Here is a 17,662-nt window from a genome sequence, read left to right as displayed (position 1 = left end):
TCCTTGAAGGGACTTCAGGTTGAAAAATATGCATCTCTTATATTCACCCCACCAGCACTTTGTTCACTCAGGAAATTGCCCTACCAAAATGCATATAATTAATCAATATTCCTAATATGTCCGAAATTCCTGCCCTTCATTATTACTCCTGCTTGTAGGGAGTATGTGTTAGCTTTAATTGTGAATAAGAAGAAAGAAGCTTACTTCTGATAGAAGGGAAGATGGGATATTTTTAATACATATCTGGGTGAGGCTGAAATTAACTTTTAAAAAGTAACCCAAGTTAATATTGCCTATATTTCCATTTTTCTTCTCACTATAAAATAAAAAATGATTTCATCAAATGAGGTCTGAAGAAAGGAGGATCTGTTTTCCAAATATTCAATTTATGTAAAGATCTGTCTTTGTTCTAATCCTTTTGGATGATTACTATAGGAGAAATAAGGTGGAGTCCAGAGTTATAGAGAATGGAAGGCAGGGCTTGAGAAGATCATCAAATATGGCACTTGCAAATGTAACTTAAGAGCATCCTCTATTTTTGCTGAATGTGAGCAAAGTTTAAAAACCCAAGGAGGCAAAAGGTAATGCTTTTGAAAATACAGGCAGGTCATGTTTCTTGTAACACAACTTTTCTATGTTCAAGTCTGAAATTGGAGCAGATATAGAACAGGTTGAACTTAAAATTTCCATCTCACACATTAAAACTTGAAAATCAACTCTCTGGCTCTTAATCCACACTTAACAAGAAGCAAGACAAAGGAAAAGATGTTTAGCTATGAATAATTCAGTGTGATTGATGGCTCGAGAGGTAAGGTGCAAAATGGAACAGAAACTTCTCTGTGAAAAACTCCCAAGTCATGTCTGTTGGTCAGCATTAATTAAACTTGTAGCAGAGGACACCAGGTAGGGGGATTTCATGAGTAGGTCAATTTGATTTTAATATTTTCCTGTTAAATAAATTGTTATTCATTAATTTCTTTTTGTGGTGCTTAGGATTGAACCCAGGGCTTCTTGTAAGCTAGGCAAGTGCTCTATCACTGAGCTAAACCCCAGCCCCCCACCACTGTCCTTATTTGTTAATTTCTTTATGACTGTTTTGACTTAATTAAGTCAATCTTTAAGACAAAATATTTGACAATTAATAAGTTTGGATTTAAGTAATTGATCTGGAACCCATTTTTATGTATTTTCTCAGATCCATGTTTTTGTACTTAAAATCAACTAGTGGTGACATTATTTAAAACAAAATAGTAACTTTCATGGTCCTGCATGTTGACTTTAATATTATTTTCCATAGATTTTTTTAAACATGATCAAACTCCTCAAAGTACACAAAAAATAAAAGTTCCATTTTCAGCTACTGAGAAAAAGTAATTTTGTTCCAACAACCAGAGAAATACAATGGTTTAGAAAAAAGCGCATTCTATAGAATAAATTTTTTCTTACTTGGTGAATGAGATTAGATAATTAGATTCACTATCTTCATATGACATAAAGCTATAAAACCAGAAGCATAAATGAGAAGTAAAGCCATTTTGTTTCCGTTTTTGACATAATATCTTTTCTCAATGAATAACAAATAAGTTCTTCATAGATGTTCTGAGTAATACACAAAATCTAATTATTGAAGACCGCTGCCATCCATTCATTCAATAATTTATTGGGCAGCACAATGCTCTAGGTGAATAAGACTGACCAACCATGTATCTCATGGAGCTTATATTGTAGTGGGGGAGAAAAGATAAGAAATGCATGACTAAATTAATTCCAGTTCTACAAAAAATTCTAATTCTGTCCCTAGACCAGAAGTTAATAGTTGAAAATAATTAGAGTTCAGAGTTGAAATTCAAAAAACCAGAAATAGAATGTACCTTTTGATAACAAATTTTAATTTATAATAACATTTATAATTACTAAAACTTGTATTAAAAAAATAAGTTGAGAGCCACAACTAGTCAACATTTTCTCCAATCCAACTCATTGCTCTTTGGGTCACCCTCTAAGATACATATATTAGTTCCCACCCTCAAGATGAAGTACTCCATTTTTAGTTGAAAATTGCTTAGTGCTTTTTTTTCTAGACAAATTATTAATATTGTAGTGAGGACAGTTAGCTTTGTGCATCAGGTTTTAATCCAAGAAGAATCAACATGTGTGGTATTTGGTGGGTTTCTAAGTGGAATGCTTCTAGTAGTCTCCACCATCAACACTGGATCTCTCCATGCTGTAGGGAATCACCCTTCTCCTGATTATAGTGTTCTCTTTTATACATGTTATGGTTTAGCTGTGGTGCCTCCCAAAAGCTCATGTGTGAGGCAATGCAAGAAGGTTCAGAGGAGAAATGAATGGGTTGAGAGAGTCTTAACCTAAACAGTGAATTAATCCCTGATGGGATTAACTGAGTGGTAACTAACTGGAGGCAGGTGGGTGTGGCTGGAGGAAGTGGTTCTTTGGGGATGAGGCTTTGGGGTTTACATTTTGTATCTTGAGAGTGGAGACTCTCTGCTTCTTCATCACTATGGTAAGCTGCTTCCCTCCACTACACACTCGGCCATGATGTTCAGCCTCACCTGAAGCCCTGAGGAATGGAGCCAGCCTTCCATGGACTAAGACCTCTGAAACCATGAGCCGTAAAATAAATCTTTCCTCCTCTACAATTGTGCTGGTCATGTCCTTTAGTCACAGCAGTGAAGAAGCTGACTAAAACAGTACATCTACCTGCTTTTGCTCAGGTTTATATTAAAATCAAGGACAGATTTATGCTCATTTGAAAGAAGATTAGAAAAAATACCACAATTTTGTGCAACATTTGGGTATATTAGTTGATTCCCTTATACATCTACATAATATTATAGGCAAGATCTGGCACAAAAAAAAATCACCTTTGCATTTATAAGATTTCCTTTGTAAAAAATGTTTTATATTTGGGGTTGTCTAATCTAATCTATGCACAGTACCGAATATGGAAATGTGATTATATACTTCACTATAATTCATAAGGAAAAAAGTAATTTGTAACACAGAGGAAGATAGTTTGGTTGGCGTACTCTCCTTTTTTTTTATTCATTCCACAAATAAATAGTTGAGCACTTGCCAATCTCTGTGTTAGTGGGGGAAGTGCGTGAGGGGTATTCAGACATAAATTCCATAATTCCCAAATCAATGCAAAATGAGGACCATGCTGGAAATTTGTCCAATACCTTGAAGGTATATATTATAATCTAACCTAGTTAGGGAGTCAGGGATGGCTTTCCTGAGGTTTGATTGAGATCTGACACTTAAGCAAGAATTAACTTGGCAAAAGGGACTTTGGATGAACATTCTAGGCAAAGAAAGCAGAATGGGCAAAACCTTGGCAGGATGAAGTGTGGCAGGTACAGGGCTGAAGGAAGTCCCATTGGCTTGGGTGCAAGCCACATAGGGAATGTGCTGTGGAACAGGATTCGAGAGAAAGGTACTGTTGATATTTTACAAAGACTCTCATTCTCCTCCAAAGAACTATGCTTTCAGATATTCATGCCCTTTTTCGGTTTAATGTGGATTAAAGCCATGACTTGATTGTGAGCTGTAGAATAAAGTAGAAGGTGTGTGGAATGACATAGGAGGTTCAGTCAAAAGAGGTCTTACAGCTTGTGCCTTGGTCTCTCTTGAGAAGTGCTCTCTGGAAAAAAGTAACTTGTCATGTGAGAAATGAAATATCCTGAACCTCTCATGCTTTGAAGAATCTAAAATCAGCCATGTGGAGAGTCCACACGGAGAGAGAAAGATGCCAAACCAACTTTCAGGATGTGTCGGTGAAGGTGCCATCTTGCATGCCAGCTCAGTTGAACCTTCAAATGACTCCAGCACTAGCCAGATTCTTACTGCAACTGCATAAGAGGCTCATGGTAATAATTATCCAACTGAGACTGAACAACCCATAGAACAATGAGTGCTAATAGTAAATTTTTTTTAAGCCATTAAGATTTTGGGTGATTCATTCTGCAGGAATAGATGACCAGAATAAAGAATCCAAGTCAGTCCATTGTTGGTTGTGCTAAGGAATTTTTCTTTCAAAGAGATGATTAGATTAGATTTTTATGCTTTTTAAAAATTGCTTTGTAGATTAGATAATGAATTCTAGGTTTCACTAGATGAGGATGGATGACTTCTTTGGCTGACGTATTAATTCAGACAAATTTAGTGAATTATGATGGTTGTTTGGACTCAGTTGGTGGGAAAAAATGGAGAACCAAGGGAAGATGTTAAGAAAGTAGACTGCAAGGGGCTTGATGATGAACTTGACATGAGAGTAATAAGGAGGTGGCAAGGATATTTCCTAGAATTCTGATACATGAGACTGTGGCATGATTACCTGCACTAAGACAGAGATCATCAAAAGGAGAACAAGTTTTGTAGAGTATTATGAGCTTAGATTTAGACATGGATACATTTTCAATGTTTTCAAATATTCAAAAAGAGATGTGGCTGTTGGATCTACAGGTGCAGTACAAAGAAACAAGGCCTGGACTGAAAATACAAATGTGCATTATTTGCATATTGGTGCATATTATTTGCCAAATATATGGATGTTGGTTTAGAGCCTCCCAGGTTTCACCAGTGTGCATGGAATGTCCTGCAGTGAAACATACATGTGCTAAGGTGTTGAAAACCTTCAGGCCAGTGGACTCCAGATCTTAGTAGCCATAAAAATGTTGTCATTTTCTCTATATACCACAGTGTGAAAAAGTTTGGGAGGTTCACGCAAGATCATCTACAGAGGAAAGGATAAAGTAAGAGTAGTAGAGAGCCTCAGCAAAGCTTCGAAGAACCACCATATTTAATGACTAGATAGAGGAACAGGAACCTAGGTGCCAGATGGGATGAAAATTAGGAGACAATAACATCACAGAATCAAGGGAAGGAAAATATTTCAAAAAAGAAGAAATCAAACATTTCAAATGCTGCAAAACATAACAAAGAAGATAAAGACAAAACATGTCTTTCAAACTTTGTGTCATTGGAGGTCATTAGTTACCTTAGTAAGAGTTGTTTATAAATGTTTATATCGAAGCCCTTTTTTAAAAATGAAGAATTATTCATTTGCACATAATGTTAATATTGTAATATACCTTTGCTTTACGTGCAAAATTACCTTAAGGCAGTTTAACATCAACTAAGAAGAGTTTACTATTCCATTGTATTTAGGATTTCTATGAAGCATAATTGTGTTTTAGAAGGCACTGCCATATCTTTTTCACCTTTATTTCACTTTTTTAAAAGTATAAATTTGAAGTCACTTAAGGAAATGTCTTCAGTGACTTCGAAAATAAAATAAATTTTACTGGTTTAAAAGATAAGTTTTTTAATCTGTACTTTGTGCTTTCTTAGAAATGCTATAATAAATGAGATATATGTTTGGTGACCCTCTTACATTCCACACCTAGAGAAACCTAAGTGGTTGTAAAGTCTTAGTTCACTTAGAATTATATTCTACATTACTCTAGACTTTTACTGCTTTAGAGTCCTTGAATATATATTGGAGTCTTATGATAAATTGAAAGAATTTAAGATTGGCTGTGAATTGTCAAGAAGCGATGATATAGACCCAAGGATTCATACCACGCAGATAGCACACTGTGAGAATAGATTAAATTTCACACTGTTTGCCAAATATTCTGAGACCCTCTTGAAGGCATGTTGTCACAATGAGCAAGAGAGATGCAACATATCTGAGAGCTGCTTCCTGAAGCTCCTTTAAGGCCCCAGTGGGGTGTTGTGTACTAGCTATTAATTCTGAGCAATCAGGGTCTTGCTGCATATGAGAAGCTTAATTTTGTGCTAAGCTAATGCTAGTGCTTAATTTAAGGGAATTTTTTTCAAACTGGCTCTTAAATCAAAATTTCTTTCATGAGGCCACACCTTCATGAAGGGAAAACAGAGCCCAAACATTAATGAAGTATATCTGCTTCCATTTTTCCAATATGGTGACAGGCCCATTTTCTTTCTTTCTTTTTTGGGTACCGGGGATTGAACTCAGAGGCACTCAACCACTGAGCCACATCCCCAGCCCTTTTTTGTATTTATTTAGAGGCAGGATCTCACTGAGTTGCTTAGCGCCTTGCTAAGTTGGTAAGGCTGACTTTGAACCCTGAATTCTCCTGTGTCAGCCTCCCGAGCTGCTGGGGTTACAAGCGTGTGCCACTGTGCCCAGCCAGGCCCATTTTCTATTAGATTTCTTTTCCATTGTTCTGTAGGCTTCAGGCTCCAGGATTCTTTCATGCTGCTTTATAATGGCCATGTTTCCTTCTGGCTTTATCCAGCATCATTAAAACATTAATCAAGAATTGTTTTATTCATTCTACTTTCCTTTCAAATATTTGAGTGCCTATTATACTATGCCAGATGCTTGGGAGCTTCCATTTCAGTGAGAGATACATACAGTAAGCCTTATAATTTCAGAATGAAGAGAATAAAACAGGGTCAAGGATACAAACTAACTGTGTAAAATAGGAGTGTTTCAGATAGTTGTTCAGGAAAGACATCTCAGAGATAGCATTTGCTCAAAGGCCTGAAAAATGAGCCAGAATCAGCCACTGAAAGACCGAGGGGAAGAGTGTTCAAGGCAATGGGGACTGCCAGCATAGCCTTGTTTTAAAAACAAGGAGGACAATGGGTTAATGTGGGGACTGTTAAGGGAACTGTGGTAGAAGAGATGAGAGATGCAGACTGGGGGAGACTAGATGAACTTTGTAGGCCACCATCAGCAAGGGGGACAAAGATAATAGGGAATCACGGAGGGTTTGGAGCAAAGAATGATGTTTTTAAGAAGATCATCCTGGTAGGTGTATGGGGAATGAATTACTGGGGTGAAGATGAGAAGATACTAACTCATAAGACATGAGGCTAATCAGGAGGCCTTCAGAGTTGAATGGGCAGGAGGTGGTGGTGGTCTGAACCAGGAAAGAGATGATGGAAGCGCTGAGATATGGGTGGGTTCAGGATGTTTTTAAACAGAACATCAGGACTTGATGATGGCTCGACACAATGGAAAGAAAGGAGTTACAAGTTTCCAACAATGACCTAAGTATCTAAGTACAAGGTTGTGCTTTTGTCTGAGGTAGACAAACAGGAGGTACCTGTGTGGGGGAGGGGGAGATGGACAGTAGAAATCAAAGCTATTTTACATGTACTGAGTTTGAAACATCTTCAGGCATCATTCCAGAGGAGATGTCAAATAGGCAGTTAGATGTACAAGACTGAAGGCTGAGGAAACATTGGTGAAGGAGGGTCAAATATATTTTCAATGTATGGTAACATTTTTCTTTGGTATGTGACAATGCTGTCAATTTCATGTTTATTTCCAAAGAGTATGCAAACTCTTTCCAGGAATATCAAAATTTTAGGGTAGAGCATTCTGCTAAAATTTTGCAAGATTTACCAGATGGATACAGATGTTGGAGAAAAGAGTTAGCAGGATGGATGTTCATAACTATCCCTGAGAGCGATAAGTAACTGTCTGGGAATTGATCCAAATAGGAACCCTAATCTTTCCATTTCGAGGAAAAGGAGACAATTCTGGATGAGGCTTTGTGCTCAGCTGTTTTGGGTTTTGTGCCAAATAAACCAGTCATTTTATAATGACTGAGAGGTTTAGAATAAATAAGGAATGACATTTCTTTAATAGCTCTTGAAAGCAAATACATTCCTCTTGATGTTTTATTTTGTTTTGGGGGGTCTTTTGGCCCTGTTGGGTACCAAACTCATGGTCTCGCGCGTGCAAGGAAAGCAAAGAAAGCTCTCTGCAGATGAGCTGCACCCTCCATCTTTCCCTCTTTCCTTCCCACCTCCCTTTCTGTCTTTGTGGAGCTGGAACCCAGGGCCTCATTCATGCTAACTGAGTGCTCTACCACTGAACTACACACACTCAGCCCTACCCTCTGTTCTTTTGAGAGGTTTTTTGTTGGTTTGGTGTTTGGTTTTTAGGGGGATGCAAAGGAGTTTGTGTTTATTTTGCATTTTTCTTTCCTCCAGTTGCTGTTGTAAAGTGTGTTTTTCTTTTCTTTTTTTGTTTTTTTTTTTTTCTGTAAGAATAAACAAACAAAAAAAATGTGAAAAAGAAGTGAAAAGCATGGCTCCTTTTCCTGGACTTCAGGTGAGTTTCTCACACGTTGTGTAACTAAATCTCTTCATGTCAGAGAAAATCTACTATCAAGTATAGTTTGGCCTGGAAGACCTAAGACTTTTTTTTTTTTTTTAAATCTCTTCTAATTATTACCTGTTTGACTTTGGAATGTTATTTTATATTCTAGAGGAATAGTTTCCCACAGTGTTATATTATGTTTCTTTTGGTTTGTATATTTTATGACACCATTGTTTTTTGTAAAGAATCTGGATACACCTACGAGACTAATCTATTGTTTGAGTATTTCTTATATGAAATGCTCAGAACCAGAGTTGTTTCAGATTTTGGAATATTTGCATAGACTTTTTACTGGTTGAACATCCCTAGTCTAAAGATGCAAAATCCAAAATGCTACAAAAGTCATGTCAGCACTCAAAATGTTTCGGATTTCAGCACATTTCAGATTTTAGATTTTTGGATCAGGGCTCAACCTATATGACTTTAAAATATAGATACTATCATCCTGTCTTACTTTACTTCCAATGCCCCCTTTTCACTGAAATTCCTATTTCTTCCAGTATGTTTTTGGAAATTATAAAGATAGTGTAATGAACATTAGAGAGTGTTACATAATTTTTTTTTTTTTTTTTTTAGGAATTAAGAGCCTACTAAGCATGCAGTGTTTTATTCCCCTGTAGAATGTATTTACATTTGCTACATGACTGGTTAGGGCATTTCATTCGAAATATAATTTCTAAAGGCAATGTCAAAATTTTTCTTAAAGCAGTATGGAGATTCTTTTTTTTTTTTTTTTTTGGATATAGCTCCTTTATTTTTGTAGGGTAGAAATGAGATAACTGGGTTTGTTATCAACAGCAACATTATTATCGATAATATGTATTCTCCCATTGTTCTCCCAAGTCTTAATTGTAATTTGCACCTCCACTGTCAGTAGCTTCTGAGAGCACCCATTTGTCCATCTCACTTCATCCTGGATAATGGATATCAAAGCCAGCATTGCTTCCTTGATATCTGCCATCTTCTATATGGAAAATGGTGTCTCTTTATTTCTTTTTTTTTTTTTTTTTTAATTAATTTTTATTGTAGGTTGTTCAAAACATTACATAGTTCTTGATATATCATATTTCACACTTTGATTCAAGTGGGATATGCACTCCCATTTTTACCCCATATACAGATTGCAGAATCACTTCAGTTGCACAACCATTGATTTACATATTGCCATTTTGGTGTCTGTTGTATTCTGCTGCCTTTCCTATCCTCTACTATCCCCCCCTCCCCCCTCCCCTCCCCTCTTCTCTCTCTACCCCCTCTACTGTAATTCATTTCTCCCCCTTATATTTTTCCTCCTTTCCCCTCACTTCCTCTTGTATGTAATTTTGTATACCCCTGAGGGTCTCCTTCCATTTACATGCAATTTCCCTTCTCTCTCCCTTTCCCTCCCACCTCTCATCCCTGTTTAATGTTAATCTTCTTCTCATGCTCTTTGTCCCTACTCTGTTCTTAGCTACTCTCCTTATATCAAAGAAGACATTTGGCATTTGTTTTTAAGGGATTGGCTAGCTTCACTTAGCATAATCTGCTCTAATGCCATCCATTTCCCTCCAAATTCTATGATTTTGTCATTTCTTAATGCAGAGTAATACTCCATTGTGTATAAATGCCACATTTTTTTTATCCATTCGTCTATTGAAGGGCATCTAGGTTGGTTCCACAGTCTTGCTATTGTGAATTGTGCTGCTATGAACATGGATGTAGCAGTGTCCCTATAGTGTGCTCTTTTTAGGTCTTTAGGGAATAGACCGAGTAGGGGAATAGCTGGATCAAATGGTGGTTCCATTCCGAGCTTTCCAAGAAATCTCCATACTGCTTTCCAAATTGGCCGCACCAATTTGCAGTCCCATCAGCAATGTACAAGAGTACCCTTTTCCCCACATCCTCGCCAGCACTTGTTGTTGTTGGACTTCCTAATGGCTGCCAATCTTACTGGAGTGAGATGGTATCTTAGGGTGGTTTTGATATGCATTTCTCTGACTGCTAGAGATGGTGAGCATTTTTTCATATACTTGTTGATTGATTGTATGTCCTCCTCTGAGAAATGTCTGTTCAGGTCTTTGGCCCATTTGTTGATTGGGTTATTCGTTATCTCATTGTCTAATTTTTTTAGTTCTTTGTATATTCTGGATATTAGGGCTCTGTCTGAAGTGTGAGGAGTAAAGATTTGTTCCCAGGATGTAGGCTCCCTATTTACCTCTCTTATTGTTTCTTTTGCTGAGAAAAAACTTTTTAGTTTGAGTAAGTCCCATTTGTTGATTCTAGTTATTAACTGTTGTGCTATGGGTGTCCTATTGAGGAATTTGGAGCCCGACCCCACAGTATGTAGATCATAGCCAACTTTTTCTTCTATCAGACGCCATGTCTCTGATTTGATATCAAGTTCCTTGATCCACTTTGAGTTAACTTTTGTGCATGGCGAGAGAAAGGGATTCAGTTTCATTTTGTTGCAAATGGATTTCCAGTTTTCCCAACACCATTTGTTGAAGATGCTATCCTTCTTCCATTGCATGCTTTTAGCCCCTTTATCGAATATAAGATAGTTGTAGTTTTGTGGATTGGTTTCTGTGTCCTCTATTCTGTACCATTGGTCCACCCGCCTGTTTTGGTACCAGTACCATGCTGTTTTTGTTACTATTGCTCTGTAGTATAGTTTGAAGTCTGGTATAGCTATACCGCCTGATTCACACTTCCTGCTTAGCATTGTTTTTGCTATTCTGGGTCTTTTATTTTTCCATATGAATTTCATGATTGCTTTCTCTATTTCTACAAGAAATGCCGTTGGGATTTTGATTGGCATTGCATTAAACCTATAGAGAACTTTTGGTAATATCGCCATTTTGATGATGTTACTTCTACCTATCCATGAACAGGGTATATTTTTCCATCTTCTAAGATCTTCTTGTATTTCTCTCTTTAGGGTTCTGTAGTTTTCATTGTATAAGTCTTTCACCTCTTTTGTTAGGTTGATTCCCAAGTATTTTATTTTTTTTGAGGATATTGTGAATGGGTGGTTGTCCTCATTTCCATTTCAGAGGATTTGTCGCTGATATACAGGAATGCCTTTGATTTATGCGTGTTGATTTTATAGCCTGCCACTTTGCTGAATTCATTTATTAGCTCTAATAGTTTCTTTGTAGACCCTTTTGGGTCTGCTAGGTATAGAATCATGTCATCTGCAAATAGTGATAATTTGAGTTCTTCTTTTCCTATTTTTTTTTTTAAGAGAGAGTGAGAGAGGGAGGAAGAGAGAGAGAGAGAGAGAGAGAGAGAGAAGTTTAATATTTATTTTTTAGTTTTCGGCAGACACAACATCTTTGTTTGTATGTGGTGCTGAGGATCGAACCCGGGCCGCATGCATGCCAGGCGAGCGCGCTACCGCTTGAGCCACATCCCGAGTCCCTCTTCTTTTCCTATTTTTATGCCTTTAATTTCTTTCGTCTTTCTAATTGCTCTGGCCAGTGGTTCGAGAACTATGTTGAACAGAAGTGGTGAGAGAGGGCATCCCTGTCTTGTTCCAGATTTTAGAGGGAATGCCTTCAGTTTTTCTCCATTCAGAATGATGCTAGCCTGAGGCTTAGCATAGATTGCTTTTACAATATTGAGGTATGTTCCTGTTATCCCTAGTTTTTCTAGAGTTTTGAACATAAAGGGATGCTGTACTTTGTCGAATGCTTTTTCTGCATCTATCGAGATGATCATATGTTTCTTATCTTTAAGTCTATTGATGTGGTGAATAACATTTATTGATTTCCGTATATTGAACCAGCCTTGGATCCCAGGGATAAATCCTACCTGATCATGGTGCACAATTTTTTTGATGTTTTTGTATCCGATTTGCCAGAATTTTATTGAGGATTTTTGCATCTAGGTTCATTAGAGATATTGATCTGTAGTTTTCTTTCTTTGAAGTGTCTTTGTCTGGTTTAGGAATCAGGGTGATGTTGGCCTCGAGAATGAATTTGGAAGTTCTCCCTCTTTTTCTATTTCCTGAAATAGCTTGAAAAGTATTGGTATTAGTTCCTCTTTAAAGGTTTTGTAAAACTCTGCTGAATACCCATCCGGTCCTGGGCTTTTCTTAGTTGGTAGTCTTTCGATGGTTTCTTCTATTTCCTCAATTGATATTGGTCTGTTTAGGTTGTCAATATCCTCCTGACTCAATCTGGGCAGATCATATGACTTAAGAAATTTATCGATGCCTTCACTATCTTTTATTTTATTGGAGTATAAGGATTCAAAATAATTTCTGATTATCTTCTGTATTTCTGAAGTGTCTGTTGTGATATTGCCTTTTTCTTCCCGTATGCTAGTAATTTGAGTTCTCTCTCTTCTTCTCTTCGTTAGCGTGGCTAAGGGTCTGTCGATTTTATTTATTTTTTCAAAGAACCAACTTTTAGTTTTGTCAATTTTTTCAATTGTTTCTTTTGTTTCGATTTCATTAATTTCAGCTCTGATTTTAATTATTTCTTGCCTTCTACTTCTTTTGCTGTTGTTTTGCTCTTCTTTTTCTAGGATTTTGAGATGAAGTATTAGATCATTTATTTGTTGGTTTTTTCTTTTTTTAAGGAATGAACTCCAAGCAATGAATTTTCCTCTTAGAACTGCTTTCAATGTGTCCCATAGATTCCGATATGTTGTGTCTGTTTTAATTTATCTCTAAGAATTTTTTAATTTCCTCCTTGATGTCTTCTATAACCCATTGATCATTCAGTAACCTATTGTTCACTCTCCAAGTGATGCATGATTTTTCCTTCCTTCTTTTATCGTTGATTTTCAGTTTCATTCCATTATGATCAGATAAGATGCATGGTATTATCTCTAGTCCTTTATGTTGTCTAAGAGTTGCCCTGTGACATAATATATGATCTATTTTTGAGAAGGATCCATGTGCTGCTGAGAAAAAGGCGTAACTGCTTGATGTTGGGTGGTATATTCTATATATGTCAATTAAGTCTAGGTTATTAATTATGTTATTGAGTAGGAGCAACTTCTTAATTTCTAGGCTAGCACTTTTTTTCCCCTCTACACTAAAATGAGCATCTCTCTATTTTTCTCAAAACATTCTGAAAACAGTGTGAAAAACCATAAACCTAGAATGTGTCCATGCAAAATAGCAATATAATTTTACATAAGACAATGTCAGAAAATTTTGCATTTTTAAAAATAAAAACAAACCCAGTAATAGGTGAAGTGAGAGAATGAATATAAATCAGTGCTATGGTGAAATTTTTACAATCTTAAGGTAGAGATTGTCTGATAAGAAATGGAAAATTCAGAGAAGAAGCTCCTATCATCCAGGAACTGACCATTGTAGGCCATTGTGTATTTTTTGCCGGGGTCTGCAGACACATGGCAGTTTTTGACACAATCCAAAAGCCTGGGATCACTGAGTTTGAGAAACGTTCTTGAAGAATAGCTCACAGTGGTACTCAGTATTCATCACTGCCTGCTAAGCACACCTGGTTTGTGGAGTCCTTACGGCCTGTCCTGGGTTCATGTGAGCTTCTACAGGCAGGACTGGAAGTACTAGGATGCACACTGTTTTTGATCCCAAGCTGATATTACAACCCCAACTAAAGTATAGCTTTTTTTCTAGAACTGCTGCTTGGAGGAACACTTTAATGGTAAAATATATATGGAAAGGTTGTAGTACTCAAATAAAATGCTAAATTGTGCCAAGAAGATAATGCCAACAACTTTCTTCTTCTCTCCATTCTTCAAAACCCAGACACATGCTTTGCTTTCATTAGATTTGAATGTTGTCATCTATATTCCCTAAGTCACCTTTGTCATATCTATTTGAGGACACTTAACACACTAAAAAGTCATTGTAGTTTTACCCTCTTTATTACATTTATAGAATGTGAGCTCTCTGAGCCCTAGTGACTGATCCCCCAAAGCAAGACTCATCCTTCATGGTATCTCTGATGTGCATCTAGCATAGGGGCTGGCACAGAGTAGATGCCTGTGTACTTGTGACGCACTGAACCATTGGCAATGACTAATTAAAATCACTAATTAGTCATTAAATCACTCCTAGGCATCCTTCATGGAGTGCCTGGCAGGCCTCTGCTTTTCACCTGCCTACAGCTAAAGGCCTCTCAACTTTCTCTGGCAGCAGAACTCATAGAGCGACCTATTATACTTCTCCAGTTAAGAAACAAGGATTGCCTTGCAGCAGCAAATTTACAATAACAAGTGTGTTGAAGGAAGATGGGATGACTGTCACCACCCCGGCATCTTTTTAATCTTTCATGGTGCACTCATGTCTGACATTACCTCAGGGATGCAATGTTGCTTTTGGTATAAGTTTCAGGGACTTCCACTTGGCCCCCATTCTTCTTGGGCCACAGAACCAAGTTGGAAATATTACTGGTTACCAAGAATGTCTATTCAAATTATATCTTTAAGGACAAGGAAAATAACTTCAGGGTGGGTCCCAAGATCTATTGGATCAGAGCTGGACCTGAGCTAAGGTGAGTTGGACCTGAACTAAGACTCCATCGATCACTTGATGGCCATCTGGTCTGAAGTTAGCACTATTGAAGTCAGTGTCTAGTCATTGTTGAATGATCTGGGTATTTTTCCCCCCGGTAAGCAGTCTAAGTATAGGTCTATTTTTGGAAGGTTTGAAGGAAGATTTGCAGGATATGCTATGGCAGTGCTGCTGGAACCTTCCTCACAGGCACCAGCCACCCCTTCAAATAGAGATGCTTTGGGTCTATGAACCTACATAGTTGGGAACTGGTTGAAAGATTAGGACTATTGTGGCTACTCAAGTTAGGTTGCTGGTTAATATACCTAGAATTTTTTCTATCATATCCAATCAAATAACATTTTTGCAGGTTACCTACTCATTTTATCCCAGGTTAATTTTAATTAGTCCCTGCCAATGGTTCTTGTTGGTAAAAATATTTGAATGTGTACTACTTCCCATTATAAGAAATGCATCCACTTTGTCTTTGATGTTTAAATGGTAGTTGGCTTGTTAGTATAGAATCACATAATCCCCACAGATATCAGTCATCTTGTATTGTATGTTTGGTCTACACTGAGAACAACCACAGCAGCATGCATGTATTCCTCTAATTATATATTTATGGGTGCCTTAGTGAAGGGAATATGCTCTGAGCCTTCTCAGGGGATGTAGTGGTGTGTGAGTATGCAAGTTTCACATGATGAATCCACTCCAACATTCTTTATTCCCTAAGCACTTGATCACTTCTTCTGAATCATACCAGGGATATTCTGACATCTTGGTCTCATTAAATATGAGACTATGCCTCTTCAAACAACAAATAAACTCTTAGGGTCACTTATTTATTTTTTGGTTTATTTTTACAGTACTAGGGATTGAACGCAGGGGCCCTCTACCATTGAGTGACATCCCAGCACTTTTTATTTTACATTTTGAGACAGGGTCTTTCTGAGTTGCCTGGATGTCTTTGAACTTAGAATCCTCCTGCCTCAGCCTTCCAAGTTGCTGGGATTACATGTGCTCAGTTTACCATGTGAGTCAGTGTTCTCAGTTTACAGTCGCTTCTTATTAAAACAAACATTTAATCCAGAAAAATCTGGCTAGTATTATGTTCTGTTTTTCTTTGGTTTGTCATCCTTAGAATCTACTTAAAAATATTTCCAGATTTGAGACATATATATTACCAATAACTTTGCAAAACTTGTAAGCTTCTACCTAAGTTAAGACTTTGTATTTGTCTTTGTGGGGCATGTTGAGATTTGACTCTTAACTGTGGATGTTGAGGTAATGAAGGATCTTTAAAAAAAAAAAAAAAAAAAAAATATATATATATATATATATATATATATATATATATATATAGTTGTAGTTGGACACAATATCTTTATTTAATTTATTTATTTTTATGTGGTGCTGAGGATTGAACCCAGCGCCTCTCACATGCTAGCTGAGTGCTCTACCACTCAGCCCCAGCCCCACCCCCAAACCCAACAAACAGTCTTGATGATGGATCTTAAGGAAAATGGCCATCTCCTTCTAAGGCAACTATCCCAGTGAGGTCATTACAGAGTTTTCCAGAAAGGGAAGACTGGACTTCTCAGATACAGAGGTAAATCTATTTTCTATTTGGAAGAGAATCTCAGAGTGACTCAGGGATTTAAGATTCTTCACTCTGATTGGGTACAACCACATGGCTTCATTCCAATTTCCAGAGTTCTACCTCTTTGCAATAGGGCATGGCTTTCAGTAAGAGATTTAGTAAGGCTGTGAATATTTACCTGACATGATAATTTTTTTAATTCACAGAAATGAAATTTTGTGTTTGATTTCCAACAATATAATCCCTCTCTTAATTAGAAATATATGATAAATTTTAAGGCTTTGCTCAGAGTTCTTTTGTACTCTAACTATGACTTGAATAGAGAGCTCAAAGACTTAAGCCTTATATTTATTTATTTATTTATTTATTTATTTATTTATTTATTTTTTTGTAAGGGCCAAGTGCATTCAAGAGGATCCATCTACATCATAGTCCATGTAGTAATTTTTATAGCCTCGTGTTCAGTAAAAGAGTCACAAAATCACAGTCAGATACAAAGTATAACCTGATTCAGCAGGATAGTACCATATGTTATGGCTTACTACCGTCCTGTTTTCCACTGGTAAGAAGTTCCCCATGACGTTCAAGGTCAAGTTAACCCATCCACTCCTTCAGTCCATCCTTGTTTCCTGGGATCACTTTCCATATAAGATTCTATATCAGGAAGGACCTGATCAGAGAAGAGAAACCACACAATAGAATTTAATGTAAAGAATTGTTAACTAGGTATAAGGTTAACTAGGTAACTGAAATGTAAATATATCATTCCAATGTATCAAGGAGGTAGCAAATAAAAACTACATAGAAATTTCATCTCACTATAGTTAGAAAGGCAATCATTAAGAATATAAGTAATTCTAAATGTTGGTGAGGATGTAGGGGAAAAGATACACAGATATATTGTTGGTGCAATATTTGTGCAAATAGTACAACCACCCTGGAAAGCAATCTAGAGATTTCTCAAAAGAGGAATGAAACCACCATATGACCCAGTTATCCCACTCCCTGGTATTTATCCAAAAGAACTAAAATCAGCATACTATAGTGCTACAGGCACATTAATGTTTATAGCAGTGCAATCACAATAGCCAAGTTATGAAACCAACTCTGGTGCCCGTCAACAGAGGAATAAAGAAAATACAGAAGATAGACACAATGAAGTCTTACTCTGCCATAAAGAAGAATAACAGTATGGTATTCACTGGTCATGGGTGGAACTGGATAACATCATGACAAATGAAATAAGCCAGACTCAAAATATCAAGGTCAAATGCTTTCTCTCATATGCAGAAGCTTCAGTGAAGTAAGGGGGAAATAGGAGAGGGGGTGAGTCCTGGTAAAATAGAGGAAAGATCAGTAGAGGAAAGGGATTGAGGGGGAATGAAGAGAGATTGGGAAAGGGAGG

The 17,662-nt window shown here is 37.1% G+C and overlaps 1 protein-coding gene across 2 annotated transcripts in view; it reads left to right on the top strand.

Annotated features, from left to right (window-relative positions):
• Pip4p2 (phosphatidylinositol-4,5-bisphosphate 4-phosphatase 2) overlaps positions 1-17,662 on the top strand; it is a 47,585-nt gene that overhangs the window by 539 nt on the left and 29,384 nt on the right. The gene's annotated exons all lie outside the window — the stretch shown is intronic.

This window comes from Callospermophilus lateralis, chromosome 16 (genome assembly GCF_048772815.1).
Source record: "Callospermophilus lateralis isolate mCalLat2 chromosome 16, mCalLat2.hap1, whole genome shotgun sequence".
Lineage (NCBI taxonomy): Eukaryota > Metazoa > Chordata > Mammalia > Rodentia > Sciuridae > Callospermophilus > Callospermophilus lateralis.
The sequence above is the reverse complement of the archived record's forward strand: the minus strand, read 5'-3'. Positions and strand labels throughout refer to the sequence as shown.